The sequence below is a fragment of the Gadus macrocephalus genome, chromosome 2 (genome assembly GCF_031168955.1).
Source record: "Gadus macrocephalus chromosome 2, ASM3116895v1".
In the NCBI taxonomy this organism is placed as follows: Eukaryota; Metazoa; Chordata; class Actinopteri; order Gadiformes; family Gadidae; genus Gadus; species Gadus macrocephalus.
Window position 1 is genome coordinate 4,679,675 of NC_082383.1, and position 14,630 is coordinate 4,694,304.

At 44.8% G+C, this 14,630-nt stretch overlaps 1 protein-coding gene and 1 pseudogene across 1 annotated transcript in view; one reads left to right on the forward strand and one right to left on the reverse strand.

Moving 5' to 3' along the window:
* Window positions 1-8,093, reverse strand: part of LOC132474118 (cilia- and flagella-associated protein 251-like) — a 13,908-nt pseudogene extending 5,815 nt beyond the window's left edge.
* Window positions 1-14,630, forward strand: part of LOC132475731 (peripheral myelin protein 22-like) — a 353,371-nt gene that overhangs the window by 250,038 nt on the left and 88,703 nt on the right. The gene's annotated exons all lie outside the window — the stretch shown is intronic.

Below are 14,630 nucleotides of genomic sequence, written 5' to 3' on the forward strand. Positions count from 1 at the left end.
CTGTCTCCTCCAGGACGTGTCTGGGCCCGTGTCTCTGGGCGCACACTGCCGGGTAACCCGGTCATGTGTAGCGCTAGTGTTAGCCGCTCACCACCACGACACATACAAGACATTAGCTAGGGTTGGTTTAGCCAGCTGGGTTCAAACAATGTTTCTTACCATGCACATGGATTTACATTTAACACAAACATATATTATGTATCTTAAACTTTTCTTTCTTTCTTTCTTTCTTTCTTTCTTTCTTTCTTTCTTTCTTTCTTTCTTCTTCTTTCTTTCTTTCTTTCTTTCTTTCTTTCTTTCTTTCTTTCTTTCTTTCTTTCTCCAGTTTTGGCCTTTTAACTGCCTTTCTACTTCATTACAGATGCTAACAGTGCTATTATATTCGTTACGATTAACAAAGTACCGAACGATACAGCTGCATGGGACCCGTGAACAGGGGGCCACAGAGTGCCTGACCCACCTCCTCTAAGAGCCCACCAGGAACCCTGGGTGCCGGCCTGGGCTTTACTCCACACCTGGCAGCACAGTGGGGCCCCAGCACCATGTGGGTCTGCCCATAAGCTCCTATCCAACTAATCCACCTCACTGTTCCAAGAGTCAAGGGGACATGTTCATGACCTCTGGAATCGAAACCTACCGATGTTTAAGGAGAAGCTGAACTTTGAGTGCGTCCCTGCGTGCTCGGCCCTATCCACCCTGATGAAGTCTGCCTTTCAGGTCTGGTGAATCTGCTGCTCATATGTATCCACATGGACCCCGAGTGTTGCTGACAGACACACAGGACAAACAGAGGCTGATGCAGGGCTTCCTCCCTAAGACGGTGACCTTCCACCTATTTATTATACTGCACACACACACACACACACACACACACACACGCACACACACACACATACGCAAACGCAGAAACACACACACACTAAGATACATACATACACACAAACAGACAAACACACACAGACATACAGACACATACACACACACACACACACACACACACAAACACACACACACACACACACACACACACACACACACACACACACACACACACACACACACACACACACACCTACACTCAAATGCAAGCATGTGCACACCCAGCCACACATGCTTACATACATAAATACTCTACATGTATGCATACAAATGTACATAATAACAACAGCAGCAACATGGTATTCTGTATCTGCATGCATGCTGTGGCAGTGCAACGCGTGCATTCCGGCGCAGCTCAGCAGCAGACACAGAGAAAGAGGGCGCCATGTTGACACCTGTTGGCACGGCAGCTCTGAGTGACAGCTTCCTGTCGGCCATCATCGACTCTCAATCTCAAGAATGTTGTCCAAGCAAACAGCCCGTCAACAATGTACCTGAACATGTATAGAGTGCTGACACACATACACAGGTACATGCACGTGCGCAGACAGACAGACACACACACACACACACGCACATGCACACACACGTTCAACAGCTTCCTTACATCTTGGAGGAATGTTAAAAGAACAAGACAATATCAGAGGCCTCCATATGGGTATGGATATGTAATGTTTGTGCGTGCGTGCGTGCGTGCGTGCGTGCGTGCGTGCGTGCGTGCGTGCGTGTACGTGTGTGTATGTACGGGGGTGAATTAGCATGCATCTTAAATTATGTTCTGTATGTGGATAGATATCAGTGTTATTTCTTTATGCTTTGAGCAGTTTACTTGAACTGTGTTTCTGCATATCCTAAACCTATCTTGCTGATAAACTTTTCAGGGGTTCATCAACTAATCACCACATAGCACAGCTTTATCACTGACAGGGGGCCCTTGTTTATTTTGAAAGCATGTGAAAGAGTTTCATTCGACAGATGTAAATTTAATTTAATCTGCTCAAGTCAAAAGCAGGGGGGAGGGCTGTCTATGATTAAAGACTGAGCGCGAGAGACGGAGAGAGACAAAGAGAGACACTGAGGGAGCGAGAGAGAGAGAGAGAGAGAGAGATGTTGTTATCATATAGTGGGATTATATGGAGTGGAAAGTGGAGATTTATACGTTGAAGAGGTCTGACAAGAGAAGGAAAAAAGAAACCGGAAGATTTAGACTGTCGCTGCGTCCTGACTTAACACCTATGCGGTTGCGGTCACAATCAAAGCTGCGGCCGTGCATAGTTCCGCACGGAATTGATCGATAGTTTTGCGACCCTGTCGTCGATTTGAGAGGGTGGGCCTCTATAAAGAGACTGGGGGTTGGCGCGGATCCTAAATCAGCATTATGTTTAAAAGCCATCAGTGTCCCGCTCCTCCTATGTGACTGATGATGAAGCAGCCCAGAACACCTTGCTAACGTGCACTCTGATCCATCATTAGTGTGTGTGTGTGTGTGTGTGTGTGTGTGTGTGTGTGTGTGTGTGTGTGTGTGTGTGTGTGTGTGTGTGTGTGTGTTAATCTGGGGGGGAGGGGATGGTGTGTTAAAGTCATCAGTGAGTGAACCGATGCAATGCAGCCGGACGCAGCAGAACCCAAGGATGCTCCACCGAGGTTAAAAAAAACGGAAATGAAAAACTGTTACGGTTTCATTCAGTTTTTTCTTTTTTGCCCTCTCTCTGTATCTCCCTCTCTCCCTCCCTCTCTCTTCATCTCTCTCAATCTTCATCCCTCTCTCTCGATTTCAGTCCATTTCTCCCTCTCTCTTCATCTCTCTCTCTCTTCCTCTCCCTTCATCTCTCTCTCTCTCTCCCTCTCTCTTCATCTCTCTCTCTCTTCCTCTCTCTTCATCTCTCTCTCCCTCTCTCTTCATCTCTCTCTCCCTCTCTCTATATATATCTCTCTCCCACTCTCTTCATCTCTCTCTCCCTCTCTCTCTCTCTCTCTCTCTCTCTCTCTCTCTCTCTCTCTCTCTCTCTCTCTCTCTCTCTCGCTTTTGTTCAACCATTCTCTCTCCTCTCTCCCGTGTCCCGCTCTGTTGGCTATCAGAGGATTTATGGATGTTTTTCCTTGCGATCATCTTGCGTAATGCATGTGGGGGTGGGGAGATTTACATAGTTGACCCTGTTAGGCTGAGATGTCGGGTCTCAGACAAAGCACACTCACACACACACACACACACACACACACACACACACACACACACACACACACACACACACACACCCCTCGCTCCAGAGTTCTTAGGGTAACTCGGAGGACTCTCATGGGTTTGTGTGGATGCGTGGATGTATAATAATAATAATAATACATTTCATTTAGAGGCGCCTTTCAAGACACCCAAGGTCACCTTACAGAGCATATAGTCATCATACATTTTTTTAAAAACAAGACATTGTGGAAAAAATAAATAAATAAATAAACATAAGCAATAAGAAATAAATAAAACAAAAACAAGACAAAACAAAAAAAACAACAATCAAAACAGTGATCAGTTAGACGTATGGAGTGATATACTCCCCCTCACTCTTCCCAATCTCCAACTTGTTTATCCCCTGCTGCTAAAACAAGTGTCTATGTGTGTGTGTGTGTGTGTGTGTGTGTGTGTGTGTGTGTGTGTGTGTGAGTATATCTAAATCCATAACTACATGTTTGTACATTGTTTATGCATGTGTCTATTGCACATATAAATCTCAGCATCCCCCAAGACAACGACCACTGGACCAAAACAACAACAACAACAACAACAACAACAACAACAGCAGTTATCTCAGTCATAGTGTGTTTTCCGGTTCACGATAAAAACGACGGCTTTGGTTACACACAGATTTGCCGAGGGAGTCCACGGACGTCCTGCTGTGGCTACTGGCGTAGGGGAGACGGCACCTCCTGCCCGGGCTGACACGCCGTCCCCTGGTTGTTATCTGTGGGGCCTCTTCCAAGGCCTCCATCGCTCCTCCGAGGGCCCCCGATGAGCTTAACAGTTGAGCTGGGCGGTGGTGGTGGTGGTGGTGGTGGTGGTGGTGGTGGTGGTGGTGGTGGTGGTGGTGGTGGTGCCCAGGAGCCACCAGCCCCGCGCGATAAAGGGCGGTGTATTAGCTGGGGAGTGTAGAGACAACGACGAGGATATCGCCTGTGTTTCCTCCCCGTCTCAGATAACTCAAAGCTCTCGGATGTGTGTGTGTGTGTGTGTGTGTGTGTGTGTGTGTGTGTGTGTGTGTGTGTGTGTGTGTGTGTGTGTGTGTGTGTGTGTGTGTGTGTGTGTGTGTGTGTGTGTGTGTGTGTGTGTGTGTGTGTGTGTGTGAATGCATGCATGCCCTAGCCAACGGGTCAACATGAGAACATCTGGCGTAGGGTCTGATAGTGTATTATCTCTGGCTAGTGACACATTGCTCCCAAATAAAGGCTGCAGTATACAATTTGACTGCTACCTTTTCCATTTTTCAACGTTTCTATGCAAAGCCACATCCTGCGAATTTGAGATGCAGATCATTAAAGAGCAGGGGGCTTTAGCCATCTTGCTCAACGTAGACTTTAAGAGTTCGATCCAAGAAAGGTATTCAAACACCCTAAAAACAAGACTGCCTGATTTAAGTTTGTCGACGTTTGTTGTTCTTCAGCATCGGGCCCCTACGCTCAAACGTAGCGTTGCTGCTTTGAGTCAAACATGCTGTCGCTATGACCTCATGCCTCTTATCCTCCCCGGCGGGCCCCCCAGCTGAGCGGGACCTCGTAGGATAGGGAGAGAGGGAGAGTGGCCCTGGGTTCTGGTGCTCAGTGTGAGCCACACTCCCCACTAACGAACTGCTAGATTGCGGTCTGACATTTTGAGTTGTTTTCACGGCGCATCTACAAGAGTCCCCACTCGGTTATGCTTCTTTCTTTCTTTTTCCTTTTTTGTTGCCATAACTGTTTCCTCTGCGTCACACACACAAACACTTACTGTACTCTACTGTCATCATAATCAATAACATCGTCCGTGTTCCCCACAAGGAAAGAATAAAAAGTCTGCACTCCAATAAAGGACAAGTTGCATCTGCCAATAAAACCCCAGTTATTCCGGATCATTCCCGCCATTAGGGCTTGGTTGCCATGAGACCCGAACTGGCGGTTGAGTCGCCAGCTGAGCCAACTGGCTGCTCAGCTGAGAGAGAGAGAGAGAGAGAGAGAGAGAGAGAGAGAGAGAGAGAGAGAGAGAGAGAGAGAGAGAGAGAGAGAGAGAGAGAGAGAGAGAGAGAGAGAGAGAGAGAGAGAGAGAGAGAGAGAGAGAGAGAGAGAGAGAGAGGAGAGAGAGAGAGAGAGAGAGAGAGAGACTTTTTCCTTAATGGAACATTAAGGCCCCTTCCTTTCCATGACAGTCCTCTGTCTTTGTTTTCATGTTTTGTGTTGCAAAGGGAGAAATAGAGAAATGTAACTCATCAACTTTCATTTATTGCTGATTAAAGTCCACTAGGTTATCCAATAACAAGATCAAACCCATATATGGCCCTCGTATGCATTAAGAATCTCTTTAAAGAATAATTATACATACATGGCATGCATATATATATTACAATAAGCAATATATATATGCATGCCATGGGCGTCGAGCCAGGCAGCGTTTACCAGGGATGAAGACAGGCCTCCAGGAAAGCTCCAGTAGCATAACTGAGGAGACAGTGGCCCCATCAGGCCAATGACTGTCAAACCATCCGCAAGTCAAAGTTTATTTGTCCAAACCTTTACAGTAATTTACTGCCTCAAATGGCTCCAAAAGAGGACTAATTTTAGAGTAATTAATCCCTTATTTGTGTGTCTACTGCTTCCATGCGTTGTTTAAAGTGCTTCTCATCGTGAGGCATAGCTGGGTTTATTGTGTTTAAACTAAGCATTTTACAACGCCTTTGCCAGGAATTATTATTTTTGTCTTCCTTGGCTATGAGGAGAACGGCGGCGTGATCGAGATACCAAACATCATCCATTTTAGTCAGCGTGCTCATTAATAACAACTAATTACATGTGACCTTCCTGTTATCACGTAGCAAAACCATTGAAATATCGTGTAATTCAAGATCTCCTGCAATTAGCCTGTGTTGTCTGCACGGGCCTCGTGTATACAGTTTAGAGATCCATCATACGGAACCGTCACAAGGTAGAGTAAACAACCAATTTCTCAAAGCCACGGCTACTTCTCAGGCATATTTATAAACGGCCCGCTTCAGACGTCGCACACAGTTCATTATGAAACCTGAAATGTTCTCAACCACAGGAAGAAAACTTTTTTTGGACCGCAGATCTTAATTTGCCCAGAAATATCGCAGCTGTCGACAAAAGAAAAATATACATGTTTCATTTTGGAAATCACAGACAGAACATGAGCATGCTGCCAGTGTGCAGCAGTAATAACCAAATGATTGCCCCTGGCAGGAAATGACACGCATGTCATTCTTGGGCATCACATGGTAATGCTGACTTGCCCAAAACAGGCCCTGCCAGTAGCAACAATATTGCAAACAGATCTCTCTATGTTCGCAACAGGTTAGAGTAGCAGGGCCTTGGCAGACGGCCCTTCCTCTCATTATTTTCCATCTATTTCCCTAAATGTTCTGATGCCATCTCTAATAGCCACGACAACCAACAAATCACAAACTGATCCTCAATCAGTGCTCCAGCTTCTATACTGGATGTTGGCAGGCGAGCTCCCACCAGATAGATGATCTCAGGGTGCATAGGGTGCCATTCTCCACGGCTATTAAATATTACGGGCTGCTCGCGGATTGATTGGCGTGCGTTGGATATGAAACGACGGGTAATACATTGAAAACAGAAAAGGCTAAATGCACACGGTGTACATGATTCGCTATACGTATAGCATCGTTGGGTCTTTGCATTATGTGACAGAACTGGTGCTTCTTAGCAGTACAGCATGTGTTGCTGGACGTTGTAACGGACATAAAACTACAGCATTCAGCTGCCTCGGTTTTACTGTGAGGGCATGTACTGCCCAGAGGCCTCTCAAGAGATGGACGGTAACCCGGCCGGTTTCTACCCCTCTTTGCTTCACCTTAACCACCGAAGGGGTTTTGCAGGACAGACCACTCAATCTAAGAAAAATAAAGAAAGACCATCCGGCACTTATCCCAGCTATTATTCATTCTTATAATGGATTAGAGCCTTTCAAATCAGTGTTCAGTCACAGCACGGTCTCTAACAAGGCCTCGGTCCGCATGCGTGGTGGACTGATTTATAGCTCCGCGCTCGATGGCATTGTGTTGGACTTGAGACATTAATACACTTCTCTTTGACACGGCCCTAGTTATGGGCTTAGCACATGCAGGAAGGGGGGGCCTTCCCTTCCCTGGGGGGGGAGCGCATGGAACCAGACTCATTTATTTGAACTGTGAAACCACCACAAAAGGCAACACTCGGTGTGTATTTTATCAGGTTTCGCGTTTCACCGTCGCAAACACCAGCACTCATCGTCAGGACAAATATACACGGCCGAGTGTTTTCAGGCCGGCGCGGGGGGCTCTTAGCGGCTACACTGATTATTATTACCCCACCGCCGGGGGAACAGCTGACGAACTCTCAACGGGATGGTGCCGGAGCCAGCACCACCCGCCCCCCTCCCCCATCCCTTCCCTTCCTTCGGCTAAGCCCTGTCTGGGATCCCAAGGCCGCTCCACCCCCCTCACCCCCAACAACCCTCCCTCCTTCACTGTACTCCACTCCACCCTGGCATCCATATCTGCGGAATTATAATGGAGGATAAATATTATCAAGAGCAATCAGTACGCGTGTGTGCATGTGTGTGTGTGTATGCGTGCGTGTGTGTCTTTGTGTGTATTTGTGCTGGGGGGCCAACACAGGAAGACATGTGAAACTCGACCCCGACCCCGGGGGCCCTGTGAGGGCCCCACCATCCCGATGGGCAGGAGGGTGAAGGCTGAGACTGGGACCTCCACCTGGCCCCATGGAGAAAGACTACAAAACGAACCAAAGGGGGGGTGGGGGGGGGAGATGGGACGATTTCAAGTAGGAGGCAGTGAACGATTGTTCTCCCCCTAATCGATATCAACGCATGGGCTGAGGAACCCAATAGCACGCCCAACCCAAGAGCCGCCGTCGCTGCCCAGACCGCCTCGGCCCTGGAACGCCAAACCCAGACTCTGCCCCCCCACCCGTCCAACCCCACCCTCCGTCATGTTGCGCTGTCCCATCCGTTCCCTTCTAATGACTCCATCATCGCCCAGGTGGGGGGAGAGGAGGAACACAAGCCTTAATCCCGGTCTTTCTAATCTTGGGACAGGCTGGCTGTCAGCGGGCTCCGTTCCCAGTGCCAGGGGCCCTCGCTGGCCCCTGGCACTGGGCGTAATCACTGGAATCCACCGGCGGTATCCATGGTAAACAGAACCGCTCGCACGGCCATTATCTGTTCACTGCCGGAGGAACAAAGACTGTCAGGGAGAGAGAGAGAGAGAGAGAGAGAGAGAGAGAGAGAGAGAGAGAGAGAGAGAGAGAGAGAGAAACAAGGAAAGAAAGAGGAAGGGAAAAGAAAGGGCAGCCTCTTTAGTCCACCATTAAAACGATAGTTTTAATGTTCCAGCTCCCCTGCAGTCCATCCTTCTCGCTAGGTTTAATAGGTAGAAAGGTAAGGAAAGGCCGGTGGCTTAAGGGGGAGTCTGACTCTGTTTAAGTCCTTTTTTCTCTGCACCGTTGTGTGTTCCTAAGTAATGCAGGGACGCGACCCCAAAGCCAGCAAAACCAAAGCGCTAATCCCTCAAACAGGAACTCTTGGGAAAGTGGGAACAGCTGAGGGTCTCCCGGAGAGCTGAGGAATGGGGAACCGACCCGGTCAGTCGCTGAGAAGCCGCTTTGGTTTGTGTTGGACACACTGTGGCTGATAGGCAGAGGTAGAGGAGAGTTCCCTTCGGACTGGAAGATAGAGCCAGAACCTGCCGACCCGAATAATGAACCTTTCCGACGTTTTCCTGAACGTATATATGTACAGCAGTGTGCATAGAATTGAATGGAATAGCTTCAGGGAGCGACAGCGTATCATGTTGCAGAGTACTTCCTAAATGTCTGGGCGTAGGACAAAAGCAGCACAATGTTTCTGCCTCAACTCTCCGTACATTGTATTCTTCGGCACAGACAAATCGTGTTCCAAATTCCGAAACGCTTTAATGCAAGCAGAATACAAACTCGGGAGATATTTGTCTGGCCTCCACCGCTGTATCCAGTGTCTGCCGTTTTGTGAAAACACGTTCTCTCTCTCACTGTGTGAACGTAACAGTGCACCTGACACCGGTGTAGCCCTGCGACGCCTCAGCCGCGGCTTCTTATTGTTATTTGGGAAATGCTAGACATATTTTCGGGGTTTCTCAGACACCCTCTCACCTTACCATAACAATCCCATTTAATATGCGGTTATTTTTGCAGCGCAGCGCAAGTATGACGGAGCCGTCTGCCCTGTCGCAGGCCGGGCTTAGTGATGAAACCCAAGCCCGGGAGAAGCAGGGGGAACGGGTAAAGCCGGGTTAAGCTGGATTCCTGGGCCCTAGTGAGACATGAGCGGCCCGCTCGGCCAGCCTGCCTTGAAGAAAAAAAATAAACGACTAAAGAGAAACAGGCATTCGTTCTAATCGAGGGAAGTCCTTGGTTTGCTGGACATTTTTGATACTTTCATAATCTAAGTCGTTGTTGTTGGCATTCCTCCGCCAGACAAAGAAATGAGTAAATAGTTTTGAATCGAGGTTAACTTATGAATATGATAGAAGAGACAAAGAAGTTCAACAATCTTCCTTGTCTTCTGTCCAGAGCAAGGAAAAGGGAAAAGAATCCTAACAGATATAAATGTTCTTTAGGCTCTCAGAACAGCCAGGGAAACAACCCACCTGAATCCCATGGTCCCGGTGCTGTTCTGCCACGCATGTTCCCACTTAAGTTGTAATTGTATTTTTGCTTCTCACGTCTAATACATCAACAGTGCGGCACTTCACGTAATTTCTTCCTTGTGTTTGAAGACCAACTAAAGTGTCCGGTGCGGGGAGGAGGGCTAACCGTTAGCTCCTAACTAACTCCCAGATGCGAGTGAGTGTTGACCCAATGGCTCGGTCACACACGGCGCTTTGGGCAAGGCGAGAACCCACATGAAGTCTCTTACTGTCCCAGTACCGTGACCGACCCGCACATACATCTCCAATGACGTATTCATTAATATACACTAATTTGATAATATAGCAATAACAGCAGCACCCTGAAAGGCTAATTTAAGAAAACATTTACGCAGACCAGTCAATTAAGCAAGCATAATTCCCCATGGAAAATACAGTAGCCTCTAGGTGTGGTTCCTGGGGGTCATCAGGGTAATTCGAGGGACCAATCTAGTACTGAATCGTTCAAATGTTGGCTATCTTTCCGTCCCCAGAGCGCCTGGATGGCGTCATCCGGATCCTAAGGGTAAAGGCGGTGAATGGCTTGCCTAAGAAGGGTTTAGTACAGATCAATGTAGAGGGAGGGACGATTCAAAGGTGAAGGTTTCAATAAAGAATGTAGGGGGGAAGGTAGAGCAAATATTACGATTGCTCTGTTTAGAGATAGCAATAGAAACAAAGTGAGTCGTTGGAGGCTCTGATTTCAGGACAGCCAGATAGAGAGTTGTTTGTGTTGAGGGGGACAATTTGTGAGTTCAAATGAACATTTAATTCAACGGAAGTGCATAACTGCGGCCACTCCCGTGTGGTTTCTTTTCCAACGCTATGATTTTTCAACACAGCCTCCGTTCACAACATAGGACTACTGTTTCCAATACAGCTCAGTCAAACTTGTCTTCTATCAACCCATGCACAACGTGGCCACTTTGCTTCCAATGTACCTCTAGTACCCAAGTTATCCCGGGGACACAAACAACAGCGTGGAGAACAAGCCTCTGAGTAACCATGGTGTACCCTTGAGGGTGGCGGTCGTGGGTTCCTCTGAACTGGAACTACGCGAATGATTGAGCTTACTCGCTGAATGCTTATTCCGTGGGCCCAGGGCGGGTAAAAAAAAAGAAAAAGGGTGGAAAGCTGTACGCCGACCGCTTAAGCTCCTCCCCCTACAACCACTTTTTCATACCGGGAGCTTACCGGTGTTACACCGAATTCTGCGACCCACCGAAATGTGTTACCCCAGGAGGCACTGTTGCACATGAAAAAAAACATAAGGGGTGACACTGTTGTTTTTTATTGGTCGTCGTGAAAAAGAACCTAAGGGGTTTTTTTTCACGAAAAAAGTACTTTTCACGTTCCTTTTTTAAGTCTGTAATTTTACTCTTACTCAAGTAAATATTTGATTTAGAATTCCACTCTTTACTCAATTACATTTTCCATCGTGCCTTCATTAAAATGAGTATTTTGATAAACATATTATCTTCGCTGACTGTAATACAAGCGTACACGTTAGCGACGCCCCCTCCCTAGATTGCAATATTGTAGCGATTCCATAGCCGGGGAGACAGCTCACAATTACGTTGGGGCTGAGGACTCGAGCCAGACCATGCTATGCGTAGGCTGAATCGCAATTACGTCAAAAAAAAATCTGTGTGGAAATTGCAATAAGTGAAAGATACAATTTCGCACGTTGAGCACACAGTGGTGTGACTCGTTTATTTAGTCAAAGAGAAAAGCCGGAAATCAAAACGTGCTGCAGGTAAACAAATCCCGCATGGGCTCTGACGTCATGAAACGCCGTAATCCTTAAAGGGACAGCGATCCCTGAACCACCAAAACAGTAAATGACATGCAGTAAACGACAACACAATTGAAAGAACAACACATAACAAAATACTGTAGGTGAATTATGTTACACTCACTACATCTGATTCATTACCACTCTCTTCATCCCACACCACAAACATGACATACAAAATGTCGTGGAACAGAAACAACTACCAGAGCTATTTATAATTAAGCAATAGATCACGACAGGCTGTGGTATGTGCTCATTATACCACTGTTAAGGGGTATCCTCTCTCTCTCTCTCTCTCTCTCTCTCTCTCTCTCTCTCTCTCTCTCTCTCTCTCTCTCTCTCTCTCTCTCTCTCTCTCTCTCTCTCTCTCTCTCTCTCTCTCTCTCTCTCCAGCCAGGTTAGTGTTTAATTGGTAACTGTTCCTACAATGCTTTTGTCAAAGCTGAAGTTAAATTACATGTTTAGTGTAAATTTGTTTGATGGCCTATGTTTGTTTAATGAACAATACAGAATGAAGCAACTTGTGAAGAAATGTTTTGAGAGTGCATCTTTCTCACACATACACACGTTTGGTCTTTTTCACTGATCCAAGCACTGCAATACAAAAATGTAAAGTAACTTGTAATTTGAGTAACTTTAAAACAAAGTACTTTTTTACTCTTACTCAAGTAGGTTTTTACAATTGGAATATTTACTTTTACTCAAGTAAATTTGAAGGAAGTAATTGTACTTTTACTTGAGTATAGATTTTCAGTACTCTACCCACCTCTGGGTAACACTGTCGATATTTATCAAATAAAACATAGGGGGTAACACAGTACCGGGAGCTTACCGGTGTTACACCGAATTCTGCGACCCACCGAAATGTGGGACCCCAGGAGGCACTGTTGCACATGAAAAAAAAAAAAAGGGGTGACACTGTTGTTTTTTATTGGTCGTCGTGAAAAAGAACACAAGGGGTAACACTGTTGTTTTTATTGGTTGTCATGAAAAAAAACATAAGGGGTAACACTGTTGTATTTCTTTGGTCGTCATGAAAAAAAACATAAGGGGTAACACTGTTGTTTTTTATGGGTTGTCATGAAAAAAAACATAAGGGTTGTTTTTTATTGGTCTTCATGAAAAAAAAAACGTAAGGGGTAACCCTGTTGTTTTTTATTGGTCTTCATGAAAAAAAACATAAGGGGTAACACTGTTGTATTTCTTTGGTCGTCATGAAAAAAAACATAAGGGGTAACACTGTTGTTTTTTATGGGTTGTCATGAAAAAAAACATAAGGGTTGTTTTTTATTGGTCTTCATGAAAAAAAAAACGTAAGGGGTAACACTGTAACACTGTTGTTTTTTATTGGTCTTCATGAAAAAAAACATAAAGGGTAACACTGTTGTTTTTTATTGGTTGTCATGAAAAAAAACATAAGGGGTAACACTGTTGTTTTTCTTTGGTCGTCATGAAAAAAAAAAAAAGGGTTAACAATGTTCTTTTTTAATGGTCTTCATGAAAAAAAACATGAGGGGTAACACTGTTGTTTTTAATTGGTCTTCATGAAAAAAAACATAAGGGGTAACACTGTTGTTTTTTATTGGTCTTCATGAAAAAAAACATAAAGGGTAACACTGTTCTTTTTTAATGGTCTTCATGAAAAAAAACATAAGGGGTAACACTGTTGTTTTTTATTGGTCTTCATGAAAAAAAACATAAGGGGTAACACTGTTGTTTTTCTTTGGTCGTCATGAAAAAAAACATATGGGGTAACACTGTTGTTTTTTATTGGTCTTCATGAAAAAAAACATAAAGGGTAACACTGTTGTTTTTTATTGGTTGTCATGAAAAAAAACATAAGGGGTAACACTGTTGTTTTTCTTTGGTCGTCATGAAAAAAAAAAAAAGGGTTAACAATGTTCTTTTTTAATGGTCTTCATGAAAAAAAACATAAGGGGTAACACTGTTGTTTTTAATTGGTCTTCATGGAAAAAAAACATAAGGGGTAACACTGTTGTTTTTTATTGGTCTTCATGAAAAAAAACATAAGGGGTAACACTGTTCTTTTTTAATGGTCTTCATGAAAAAAAACATAAGGGGTAACACTGTTGTTTTTCTTTGGTCGTCATGAAAAAAAACATAAGGGGTAACACTGTTGTTTTTTATTGGTTGTCATGAAAAAAAACATAAGGGGTAACACTGTTGTTTTTTAATGGTCTTCATGAAAAAAAACATGAGGGGAAACCCTGTTGTTTTTTATTGGTCTTCATGAAAAAAAACATATGGGGTAACACTGTTGTTTTTCAATGTTAAGAAAAAACATATTTTTCCTATGTTTTTTTCAAAACAGCCAGAAAAAAACGACAGTGTTAACCCTTATGTTTTTTTCAAAACGGCCAGAAAAAAACGACATTGGTACCCCTTATGTTTTTTTCAAAACGGCCAGAAAAAACGACAGTGTTACCCCTTATGTTTTTTTCAAAACGCACAGAAAAAAACGACAGTGTTACCCCTTATGTTTTTTTCAAGACGGCCAGAAAAAAACGACAGTGTTACCCCTTATGTGTTTTTCAAAACGGCCAGAAAAAAATGACAGTGTTACCCCTAATGTTTTCTTCAAAACGGCCAGAAAAAAACGACATTGTTACCCCTTATGTTTTTTTCAAAACGGCCAGAAAAAAACGACAGTGTTACCCCTTATGTTTTTTTCAAAAAAAGCCAGAAAAAGCGACAGTGTTAACCCCTTAGGTTTTTTTCAAAACGGCCAGAAAAAAACGACAGTGTTACCCCTTATCTTTTTTTCAAAACGGCCAGAAAAAAACGACAGTGTTACCCCTTATGTTTTTTTCAAAACGGCAGTGCTGAACCTGGGGATAGAACACACAACCTATTGCTTACAAGACAACTGCTCTACCTACTGTGCTATGCCGACCCTTAACATGCAATTCAAATTGACATATAAATTTACAGTGTTACCCCTTATGTTTTTTTCAAAACGACAGTGTTACCCCTTACGTTTTTTTCAAAAC